Genomic DNA, 13,147 nt, shown 5'->3' on the forward strand with positions numbered 1-13,147 from the left:
ACATTGATGCTAGCAGCATAGATCCCCAAATCAGGCAGTTGTGCACTACCTGGGTGATCTTTTAATCATGTGTAACAAGGAGGAGGGTGCAAGCGAAAGCATGCACCAATGCATACAGGTGTGCAAACAGTGAGGGTCCCACTGATGGAACAGAAAGCTGAAGAGCCATTAAGAGACTAAGTTTTCCTGGGTTTGTTAATCAACATTGTTGCAAAAACATTCAGGCTTACTGTAGATACGTTATGTCATCTGAGTGACATCACCACCAGACTGATTGCTGTCAAGAAAGTTAGAATAGGGGAGGTTAACCAGCCTTCAGGGATCTTTAGTTTTTGCTTGCATTACAGTAGTACAAGGCACAACCTTCACCAGAACTCTTGCCAATCTGTTAAAGGGCAGGTAAGCACCACTGGGACAGGGTCATGGGAAGGGTCAAAAAAGATCTGTGCATTTGTGTTTTTTTCCCACTACAATGAGTTTTTCTTTTGGCAGAATGACTGGATTCAACCCCTGTTCTTCATTTATTCACAGACACAGTGAGAAGCATGGAAATTGCCATCTTATTTGCAGGGACAGTGGCTGCAAATCCCCCTGACTTGGTGTATGGAATTGAGGAAATATGTTACCTTCCTCAAACTAATGCATATCTGGGTGGCCATTGTAGTTTGGCAAGACCAGTTCTGGAACAAATAGTTGATTTTTCATTCAGTTGACCAGGCCGTAGTAACAGTTTTATGCAGGAGGACATCTAAATCCAGATGAGTTCATTCCCTTTTGAGACTGTTAATTTTCCGTCATCCATAGATTAACTTTTCTTTCACAGGCAGGCATGTTGAGGGAGGACACAACAAAATAGGACAGTCTATTTCACCTGCAGATCACTAGATTTTGCAGACTGGCCCTGGGTGCACAAGAAGACCCTATCATTCAGTTGTGGATGATTGGCATTGAGTATTCTATTGTCTAGTTGTCAACTCATGAGCAGAAGGCACCAGGAAAACTTAAAAATTGTCCATCCTTTCCATCTTTGAGTTTTGTTCAGGTTTACAGTGGCTGGCAGGGTTTGGTCTGATCCTCCTTCTTATCAATCTGGTTTCTCATTGTTCAGTGAATGAGGATACCAAAACTTTGCACATTCATCAGACATCTATTAGCTTGTGAGATGAGGTAACAGGATTACAGGATGTATCCAAATTCTGGGTCATGTCCAGGTTACTGTTAGGGTAGGAGGCAGAAAAAGTCTCATCTAGAGACCACAAAAGGCCCATTGACAGAGACTTGCTGTGCTGTTTGAATAAGGGTGCATACTCTGTTCTCCAGGATAATTACTCTTATTATGTAGTGCGGGTTACACTGTTTTGTTGGATGCAATAGGATGCCTTTGGACTCAGCAAACATCTAGGAGTCTTGTCATGGTGGAAATGTGGTGTTATCTTAGGATGCTATGATAGCATGACTGGGCAGATCCACACGTGGCCTACACATTGCCCAGGCCAATGGGTTTTGACAGTATGAGGAGAGATAGGGAAGAAAATTCAGTTTATAAACTTCTTTGAGGATGGCAGATCACACTTAAAAAGCTGGAGAATGTTTTTTACAGGTCTGCAAAGCAGAGGTTATTGCCTGCACTTTTTCCATATTGGCACATTTTCAAACCTAGTTAGGGAAGGGTGATCTGTAAGAGTTATTAAAAGAGCATGGTGCTGTTCATCGACCCCTTTCCTCAGCTATGTCAGTTTATTTTTCTTTCGAACATGATGTCTAGTTTCTGTTGCGGGTCTCACTGCATTATTTCCTGAAAAATTATTTCATTACCCTTGCAGATAAGAGGGCAACAGTCCACAAAAGTGAGACTTAATTTGGACCTGGATGCATAATCTGTGGAAGTCCCCTGGTTATGTGATGAGGCCAGATGGAGTCCACATTCATTGACATATCCTTTCTGATCAGACAACCATATCAGCTGCTGTTATACCTAGATGGTCATGATATATGCTGCATACATAAGTGGTGTCTTTTGTCCAGCATCTTTAAGAGAATTGCTTCACTTCAGTGACAGATGACAAATACTTTCCTGGCTTACTCTGCTATAATCTCTTAACTTCATTGGGATGGAGTAGACTTTAGTACATTAGCTGAATTGACCCACAAGTTTATCAACCACAGACTGGCCAGGGTTGCTCCTCACTTGGGTTATTATGTCATCGAATACTGGAGCTTCAGGGACAGAGATCACACTTGGTTTCACCCAGATGGGACCACTTATCTGATATTGGTTTGGACTTGTTCAACTGCATTTGATATGGTGTATCAAAATATTTTCAGAATTCAGTAACAGTTATAATTGTTTGTTCCTATGTTACTGTTAGGTTTATGCATGCAAATTATGTAGCTAACAGGTATGTTGATATAGCAGCAGTTTGTTTTGTTCCCACTTATAGTGACAAGACTTCAGACCTAGAGTAATGTAATTTATGTATGGTGCAGCTGGCTGGGTGCAGATGTTTACATGCTGCAGCTAGGAAAAGAAAATAATAAAAACATCAAACATATTGATAGCACTCCCAATGATAAAAAATACTGCATAAATTAAATAAAATATTTATTGAGCATTTTTATCTTCAATAAAATACAAGACTTCATCAGAATAAATACAGCTAAGAAAAAAGAGAAAATGGACTGAGAACAGCCTGTGAGAAGTGTGTGGCCTGTGCTGTCCTTGCATTGCCCCTACTTTCATGGGCCACGAGACCAATATCGCCATTGGTGTGATTGAGCACTCCATACACTGTGCCATGGTAATGCTATAGTACTGCAAGACAGTTTGGGTGGACTCACCCAAGAGAAGGATAGTTTGCCATGCCTCCTGGCCTTAGCAGTCTGCAACCTGGAACTTCAATTTGCTTACATTGCATTTCTCTAACAGTCTGTGAATTATTTTACCAGTGCAACAAATATGTATTTTAATAAAAAAGTACCACTGGATATGAGTTTGTGGTCTTTGTGGGTGGTGGGGGCATGGTAACTATTGTCCTTGGCCCAGGGAAAATTTGTCTCTGTTGCTGTTCATGGACAGAAGTTGTGGCACATGTCAAATCTCAGGCACGAAACCTGGTGCACAATCAACAGATTTAAAAACAAAAAAATCACTGGAAATGATGTCCACAGCCAAACACAGAATTTATTAACATTAAGCGCTTTTCGTCTGGTTAAATAAACAGACTTCTACAGATAAAATACAGGATTTCAAAGAACCCTGAAATATATTTGGGTCATGTGAATGTTCTCATTTACATTAATTAATTACTTCACAAATTAACCCTTTAAAAGTCAAAGCTTTTAAAAACACATCACAAATGATAAATTCTGTGTTTTGGCTGTGGGCATCATTTCTAGTGACTTTTTGTTTTTAATTCAGTGTTTTTCATGTATTCTTAGTTTTTTGTAGTCATAATGGCTACTGATAGTTCGATTAGTTGAAGCCAACATTCACCACGTGACAGTGAAGGGAATTTATCCATTCTTATTGGATTAATGACTGAATGTTTACAGGATTTAATGGCCAGAGTGGAACTTTTATCCCAATCTACAGCCCATTGTCTCTGTCTTTGTTTCCAGTTAGAAGACCAGCTACAGGATTCATGAAGGACAGTACTATAAATCTGTCCCATGGCAACAATATTACACCTGATTCTGTGCCTGAGTATGAGCAGTTAGAGAGTGTTTATATCACGTTATTGAAAGATGAAAGTAGTGAATGCTATTTCACCGGCCCCAAAACATCTAAACATGAAAATATCGAACATTCAGAACAGCAAATTTTTTCCCATGGAAAAAAATTGCTGCTCCGAAACACATACACACAACACAAGCACATCAAACAAACAGCAAGCACACACATACACTTAAATTCCTACATCTAACGCTACACTAAACTAAACATACACTACTATCTACCCACTTACCTTAACCCAAACCCTAACCCTAAGGTCCGTCACTATCGCACACTCACCTAACCCATGCCCTAACCCTAACTCACTTAAACCGCCCCTAACCCTAAAGTCTGTCACTATTGCACACACGCCTAACCCGCGCCCTAACCCTAACTCACTTAACCTGCCCCTAACCCTAATGTACAAACAATTGCACACTTACCTGAAGCCAACCCCTAACTTTCCATCACAGCACTAAGAATAGCAAAGCCACAAAAACGGCCATCCGAATTCTTTCCTGAGGAAGGAATTCACTGTTATACAGCTTTGCTATTATTAGCATTTGCTGAATAGTGTTCGATAGCAGAACATTCAAAGTTTTAATACTTCGATGTTCTGATATAGACCCATTAGAGAGAACACCGGAACCTCTATGACCGCAGAATGAAACTCCCTCGGGGCTTATAGGAGCTCCTGATATATCAGCTTGACTCAACGAACTGTTACAATTATTTGAAACATGAAATGACAGGACACAGGGGCAACCGGCCGGAGGTAGTTTCAACAATATTATATAAACACCTTGAAAACCTTGGTTTATAAACTCATTAAATGCAAAAAGCTTCAACTGGAAATTGCTTATTTTGCAGAAAAGCACTAAACATAATATTGTTCAGAAGGGTCTCCATACATGGCAATTTTCAACAGGTCTAGAGACCGGATCTACATTTCATCTAGAGTTAATTGAATTATTCAACAAACATGGACTAGAACTTTTGCATCTTATGTCAAAACACTATCAAAATACAGTGGATTGGTTAATGAATGAAATTACCATGTTGGATAGAACCATAAAAGCCAATTTGGATTTTAACCGGTATTTGTATGACTATAGAAGGATTTTCACTAGCACTGATCAACAGATGAAGAAATCGCGAGAAATTAAATTAAAGGAGTTAAAGCGTGACCAGACTGACTATCAGAACGAAACTGTATACCCAAATCCATCACCCTCACAGACATGGAATTGGGATAAATTTACAGATAAACTCACAACACAGGTAGAAGATAGTACGACCCAAGCAGTTACGTCGTCACTAGTTTCATCAACTAGTGGACTTGCAACTATTCAACTGAATGGGAATATTAACAAAACAATTCCTGGTTTAACTAATAGAAAAGACTCGTATGTACAAAAGATTCACTCCACACATCAAAATTTTCATACCCCCAGTACTCAGAACCACAATCCGAGCAGGAAGACATGCAACACATGGGGGAAGGCAAAACAGAAAAAGTAACAGCTTTTCCAACTGAACAGTTGTCATGATGCTGTATCTTGTTAAACAAAGACGCTGATTTAAAAATGTATAACTATACTGATTTAACAATTGAAAATGAATGGCTTGAACTGATGTCTAGGGGTTTATTGTTTGTGCCTGTTCGACACTTAGATTTACCAAATACGTTGTTAGATCTTAAATATTACATCAGAAACTTGAATTTTTCTGTTTTATTGGGTAATGTAAGTAATTCAATGGTGGATTTTAAGATCCCTAGTGTATATGATTCACCCATTCATCCTACTTTAATGTTATTTGACAGGGTATGTGAAATGGGGTTACCTATCAAAACATCGAATGATCATAACATCTAAACTCAAAACATCAAGACCATAACATCTAAACGTCAAAACATCTAAAAGTCATAACATCAAAACTCAGACTTATGAGTTACTTATAGAATATCTATTCATCTTACACTTGAAGTTAGACATGCCCTAGCTATTAACATTTTATTACCTAGGCTTGAGTATGGTTTCTTAATAATCTCCCTTTTCTTCATAAACAATATTACTTTGCTTCCGGCCACTGAAGATAAAATACTTAGATTTATTGACCTCATTATTACTAGAGAAAAAAGCTACCCTGCAATTAATAGATGTCACGGGTTGCCTGTATCTGCAACAGCCAAGCTACTTCTTAATGCTTTTTCCTTCAAAATATTGTCATAACTCTTAAGGTCCCACTCATAAAATATGAATTTTTCAAAGAAAGCTACCTATTCACCAAGACATTCTACCTCCACAGCTTTCTATACCGTTGTTTAGATATAACTGAAGATATCAAAGGTATTTCATCTATCTATCTATCTATCTATCTATCTATCTATCTATCTATCTATCTATCAGCTATCTATCTATCTATCTATCTATCTATCTATCTATCTATCTATCTAACTATCTATATATCTATCTGTCTATCTATCTATCTATCTATCATCTATTTATATGTCTAATCTAGGTCTACCTACCTATCTTTTAATTGCTGGGTTAGTCCCACTGTGCCAATGCCCAAGTTTCATGAAAGGCCTGAGGAGGTATTCAGTTTAGCCAGGGCACCGACTAGCTTTCCAAACCCTTCATAAGTGCCCTGGAATCTTTCACATTTACCTCAACTACCATCAAAAGAAACAATGTGTCTTTCATTTAATATCTCATCAGAAGGGCAATGAATTAACAACATTCAATAAAAATATAGATCTCAACCTGAAAAAAGTTTCATATATAACTGCTTTAGGGATATAGGACAGCCCTTTAAACTATATCTGTAATTACTCAACCTACCTACTTGTGAAAGATATACCTGTAGTTTCTTCATGAATACAGTGTTTATAAACTATTTTCATCTCTATTTCCTTCATCTGTTATATACCCCATCTTCATATACTATTTATTTTTGATGTTTATAGTTTGTAAAAAGTGTTCTTGTTGTATATAGTTGCATACAGCTCCAACATATCTATCATTCCCTTTTCCTGTTTCTTACATCAGTACCATACTTTACCTTTCTTGCTTACACAGTTTCTTCATTTCTGCTTTTGGAAGAAATGTATTTATCTATATTAACTTGGCCTTTACTCCTTGAACAGTTGAGCATACCTGATGTTAAACGTATTTTGTTTTGTTTGTACTCTGTTACCTGTAGGATGGAAGTTATACTTGCCTGCGGCTGTGGGCCAAGACAGTAGCTAAAAAGGGTCCTTGGGCCATTTAATTTATCCAGTTAAAATGGAAAAATAAAATAAATACATCTATTAAAACCTGATTATCTATCTGATCATATTACAAATTAATCATTAACTTTGTAGTTTTTTGGAACTGTGTCTTATAACTCACGTAGAAGACCTTTGCACATTTTAACATGGGAACAGATATCCTCAGATTTAGATATGAGCTATGCAATATTATCATTACTCTAAAAATACTTGATAATAAATGCTGTGAGATGAATATTTATATTTTGGATGTCATGTGCACCTGCTATACTTCTGACAACTACAGAAAATGTTTAATGTGGAATGTTACTTGTCGAAGGTGATCTGCTTGTCATCTTTGTTACAGGTGTAGCACAAGGGGGGCATTTGAAAAACATATAAATGTAAAGTGCCACTTATTGCAATTTATCCGAATGATATCCAAAATACCAGTGAAATACCAGAGAAATATTTGGAAAAGTTGCAGAGAGTGCCATGGACATTGTAGGATTCACTTTTACATATCAATAAAGGAAAAAAAATATATTACGTAAAAAGTTAAGTAAATGTTATCTGTGGAGGTCTGTCTCAAATTAATGCTGGTAAGATAAAAGTGCGTATCTACTTCCCAAATCATAATTAATGCCAATAGATATGTTGGGGATTCATGGAAATAGAGTACTACACAACCCGTCATAAGAAGGAATACCCCAGAAATCACCAATAAAACAATTTTGCAAAAAATGAAAAAAAGAAGAAATGCCAAGACATTTCTTCACACAGTAAAAGTAAATTAAATATACTGAAAGATAAATGTGGAATAGCACAGTAAATATGCCAATAGTTTGTAAATGACTCATGGACAGTTTAAAATGTCAATGCATAGCACAGCTGAAGGAGAAGTCTTCCAAAATGTTATATTATACAGGAATAAAAACAAGCAGAATATAGATAGAGTGGCAGGTATTATGCCTAGAAGCAGTCCACCAGAGGAATGTTATGAACACAAATGCCACATGACTGGTGATGTCACAATGAAGATAGCAATTTCAAAGTACTCAAAGTTCTGTCTTGTCAATTTTCCAAAAAATTGTTTCACCATTACAGATTGAACAAGACTGACATGGGAGCCTGTAATTAGCATGCTGTGTACATGATAGTTTCCCATGTGAAAGATATGCCAGCACCATACTGTTTTAGATTGTGTCATCAGCCCTTCCCACCATAAATATAATTACCTTCTAGCAAGCTAAAACATTGCACTTGAAGATAGACTGGTAGCCTCAAAACAGGTTATCAAGGAATTCATAGATTTATTTTGTTCAATTTGTATCAAAATCCATGTAGTTTGTATACTTGCCGCTAAAACCAGCCCTTGTCAGTGTTTCAAAACTTTCCAAATTAGGACCTTATCTAAACCGTCAAGGTAATTAATTCCAGACTCTAGGGAACCTTAGTATGACAGATTTTTATTTTCTTGTAGTGTTAAATTTTCAGTATAAATCAATAAAGACTGATTTCTTGTCTTAGCAGAATTACTCATAAAGGCAATAAATAGCTACTGTTGATGTAAGAACAATAATATTAGCCTTTGCATGCCACAATCAGGTCACATTTCACCACCTTGTAGTATATGGAGAGAAAATCCTGAAATTTTAAATGTTAATATGATGTTGATGATAAATTTTTAATTTTCCTTGCATGGGAACTTTAAACATTTCCTAAGTATTTAACATAGGTCACAAAATACAGAAAGAGAGAAAATATCCTAAATGTCTCCATAGATAACCATTTGAAATGTCAGGATCCACTAGATTGAATTCTGCAATATGGATACTGAACGGTCCAAAGAATGGACTTATATTATAAGTCCAAGATGCCATTTTAGTGAATATTCCCTTTTCTCCAAGGTATGGTGCTCTCGAGTTGGTATATATAAGTTCTGGGGGTATGGGTGGCCTAGCCCCACATGGGGGTACAGAGAGGGGCTTGCTCACATGCAAACCAATTTAAGGAGAAGAGCAGTTTTTGAAATTTGCTCTTCTGCTGTGTTTTCAGTGGGGGTTTTGGGCTTGTCGTTGCTCAGCATTTTGAGAGCTGACACTTTAGTAGGGAGCTTTTTCTATAGCTGCATATTATATAATGGAATCATGACTGTGGGATCACTAGAGGAGCTGGAAAGTAATACATTTGTAATGCTGTAATGATGCAGATGCATTTCATGGAACTTATATCTGCTTACAGCTTCATAGGTACTTACAAAGCTATTGATTGATGACATTTGTTAGAAGCCTAATCCTATATCCCCATGAAGTTTGTAGCCCTTATATTTTAAATATGAATAACCCAGAGATGAGCAGAACATTTACATTATGCTAATATTAGCCTGAAATTTCCCTTGGTCTTCTAACTAAACAACCAAGTTGCTAGTCAGGCCAGTGTGGTTCAAGAGGATGTTATCTCTGGAATAGAGATATCAGCTATTCCTAGTAGCAAAATAAACAATGCTGTAGTCATTTTTGTTGAAATTAATTTTATTTTTTATGATTCAAACATATGATGAGTCCAAGACATGCTGAACAACATTTTGATCATTCATACTTGTTCACATTTATTGCTATCATCTCTAATTTAACACTGCCAGGCAACATACTTATCTCAGAATTATAAACATTTGGAATTGTTAAAATAAATATTTTTAAATTTTAAATGAAAAAGAGTCCCATAATTGAAACCTGTGAACCCCCCCCCCTTGTTTACTGACCTGGTGATGGATAATGTATCAGTTATTTTAACTCTTTATTGATGATTATTCAGTCAACCTCTGATCCTTATGGCGAAATAACAGAACTTTGTAGCTGGTAACTTGGTAAATGAGGTACTTTGTCTAAACTTGGAGAGACTGTGAAAGATAACAGCTTCAGTAAGCTCTTCCTCAAGGGACTGAATAACATTATTATATAAGTGCAATAAATGAGTATAGCATGAAAGTTCTATAGCCATGTTGAAAAGAGTCATCTATAATAAGGAAAGGGTCAACACTTAATAGGAACTGTTTGGACATAAAGCTTAAGAAGTTTCTATAAAACGCATTTGTAATGTTACTCATGGACCTAATGGGCCTATACTTACTGACAATGATGCTTTCCTTAGTCTATGGACAACTTATGTACCCAAATATTGCTGGAAGGGAAATAGCTGAGGAATTAAAATATACCAAATCTAAAGGAAAAAAATAATTGTAAAGAATCTGGGCTAGCTGCTGTATCTTGCTTAACCTAGTACATGTCTTGTTCAACTTCTTATGCAGTGCTCGCCAAATAGGTGTGACCTTGATTTAATTATACCAGGAAGGGGAACTGCTTTTTTTTTGTTGAACAAAATGGCTATCAACATTTATGAAATGGATTTGTTATCAGAAGTGTCTTGTACATTATAACTCTAGGTTATAGTGTGGGAAGAATGCTTTCTTTTTATGTTTATGTGAATTCTGCTGCTCTCTGTTCTTAACTCTTCTTGGAATTTTTCCTTAACAATTCTTTACGCATACGGTACAATCTCTGTTCTTGGAACTTGGTTAATTTTGATTGCATATCTGACAGTCTACGTATGTCCACATTCTTATTCTGCAGTATTTTTTCTCTACTTTTGCAAGCACCATATCCACCATGACAGTTATTTTTGTCTTAGTATCTCTCAATAGATATATTCATACAAAAGTATTTATGATTTCATTAACTTTTTTTTCGTAAATTGAATCCAAGGGTTCTTCTATACCCTTATTATTTATATTTATCTTCCTGTCTCAGGATTATAACTCCTTCAAGACTGTAGAATAATATTCCTCATAGTACAACTTCAGTCTAGTACTTGCTGGTTTGTATTTATATCATTTGTTATTGCATCCCATTCAGTACTCTTACGGTCAGAGTTACCTAATTCAGGTTGTATATTATAAATGAATACCATTATGCATAGCCATAGCTGGCCCATATAGTCCCTCAAAAGGGTCCCTGAAGTACTGTCCTACCTAGCAAAAAAAAAAAAAAAAAAACGTAAGGGTGGAGTTTGACTAACATAATTCTGTTTCACTTTTCTGTTGCACTCCAAACTCTCACACTATCCCATAAGAAGTTTCACTTCAAAAAATTCTAAACACTGCAAATTGGTAATTATAAGGGATACCTCCTGTTCTTAAATAATTCTACATGAAAACATTGCAAAGAATTTAGATATCCTAATACATAAATTATCTTTTAAAAATCACGTGCATCATATTTTTAGAGCAGCCCTGATATAAATGGTCCATTTGTTTAGGCCTATGGCAATTAAAGACTCACCTGTAATAATTTCTATGTATCTACACTCTTAGAACATAATGCATGTTTATGTATATGTATGACCCCTTTTAGAACCATCTCAAAGAAGATTCAGAAAAAAGATCATCTGCGTGTATTGGAACTGATTATGTTTGTAGATTAAGAGTTAGAGCTTCACCTAATTACATACAGATTTATAAAAGGAAAGTTAATCCTGGAATTTTAGACCAACTATAATGATTATATAGAAAGCTTATTAGCTTCTAATACATCTGAAACTTATTTGGCATTACTATCTTTTAGGCTGAATAATGTTGCATCATTAGTTAAGACTAGAATGTGAAGTAAGCTTATTATTCTGGCTATTTATAAGCTTTGGAACAACATTTTCTGTGCATTAAGAACTTTTCCATCCTTAGTAACCTTTAACAGTAAAAATATTATTGCAGAATTTGCATTACTTAATGGCATTATTATTTGTCAGTGACACAACTCGATGGTGTTGGAAGAACAGAAAGCTTTAGGTTCTATTCCCATTCTAGGTGACTGGATTACTGCTGCTGCTGCATTGTAGTATAAATGAGCTGCTGCACTGAGTGTGCTGTCCTTAAGATTAGACATTGAAAAGAGGTCTCACCTGCTTGAGTAGCTGATAGCTCAGTGTATGTAAAAGACTGCATGGCACCCATTGACAAGAGTATGTGAAGTTCCCTGTTGCCATGGCACAATATCCTCTAATAGTTGAAATATCACCTCAGGTTTCCATGGAAAGAAGTTACTAACCTAGTGGGACTAATAGGATCATCACAATAGGATAAAGAATTATTTAACAAAGCATAGAATTAATGTAAAACCTTACTGCAGTTCCTTCTTAACATCCACTTTCCAGTTCATGGTGAATGCAACCAGTCTAGTAGGAAATTACTAAAAGGAAACCCAGTGGCTTGAATTAATGCTGATCTTAAATAGTGTTTTCTTGTTAGAGATTTTGCATAATGAAAGTTGATATGCTTATATTCACAGTCTTACTGTGCTAATTACTGCACGGTTAAAAACAAGTAGAAAAGGTTAGTCAGTAAGGCTGAGGCTCAGAGTGCAATGCAGAGAAGTGCAATCTCATAGGTTAGTGGAATGAAAACAAAACATTCTTATCAAGATGAAACAACATCACATCTCCTCCTTGACAATCAATGGTGAGTAGTCTCTGATTGTTTTTTTTGCCTCACATTTCGACATTTGTTTTACTTCTGTGCCTGACAGTCATAAAGCCCTTCTCTTGCAGGCTAAGAACACTCTCCCTGTATACAGGGGATATTCACAGTACAGTGGTTATGACAGCTAACTGGGGAAACTATCACTCAGGCAACCACAAAGACTGCTTGTCCCCTCACCAAAATGTAGACAACAGTGGGTGTTTCTGTGAAGCTGTTACCCCTCTCCTGCTTGTGACATATGCACCTGCATTACTGCAGGGACTACCTACTACTTATGTTCCTCTTATGCCAATCTATCCCTGAGCATGTACATGCAAGGACAGGGGCCCATATCAATGGCTTTGGTAGCCACAGTGCACATAATCCTTAACCACTGTCCTGTTTTTCATGTTCAGGGCTTCCTGCCCTAACCACAGAATGCTAGCAAGCCATTTGGGAAACCACCACACCCACATCCCCAGGAGAGTTGAGCCACAGAAATTCACTTCCTGTCCTCTTGCGTCTGCTCTTCCAGCTCCCAAGTTGCTATGCATATGTGGATCATCTTTGGCACATTTGGGAATTTATCCTACATCATAAAGCAGGTTCATCAGATTTCATCTTCAGTGTGCAACTTGAAAGTAGTTCTCCGTGTATCTGCACATTT

This window comes from Protopterus annectens, chromosome 3.part1, assembly GCF_019279795.1.
Source record: "Protopterus annectens isolate FY-2018-M chromosome 3.part1, PAN1.0, whole genome shotgun sequence".
In the NCBI taxonomy this organism is placed as follows: Eukaryota; Metazoa; Chordata; order Ceratodontiformes; family Protopteridae; genus Protopterus; species Protopterus annectens.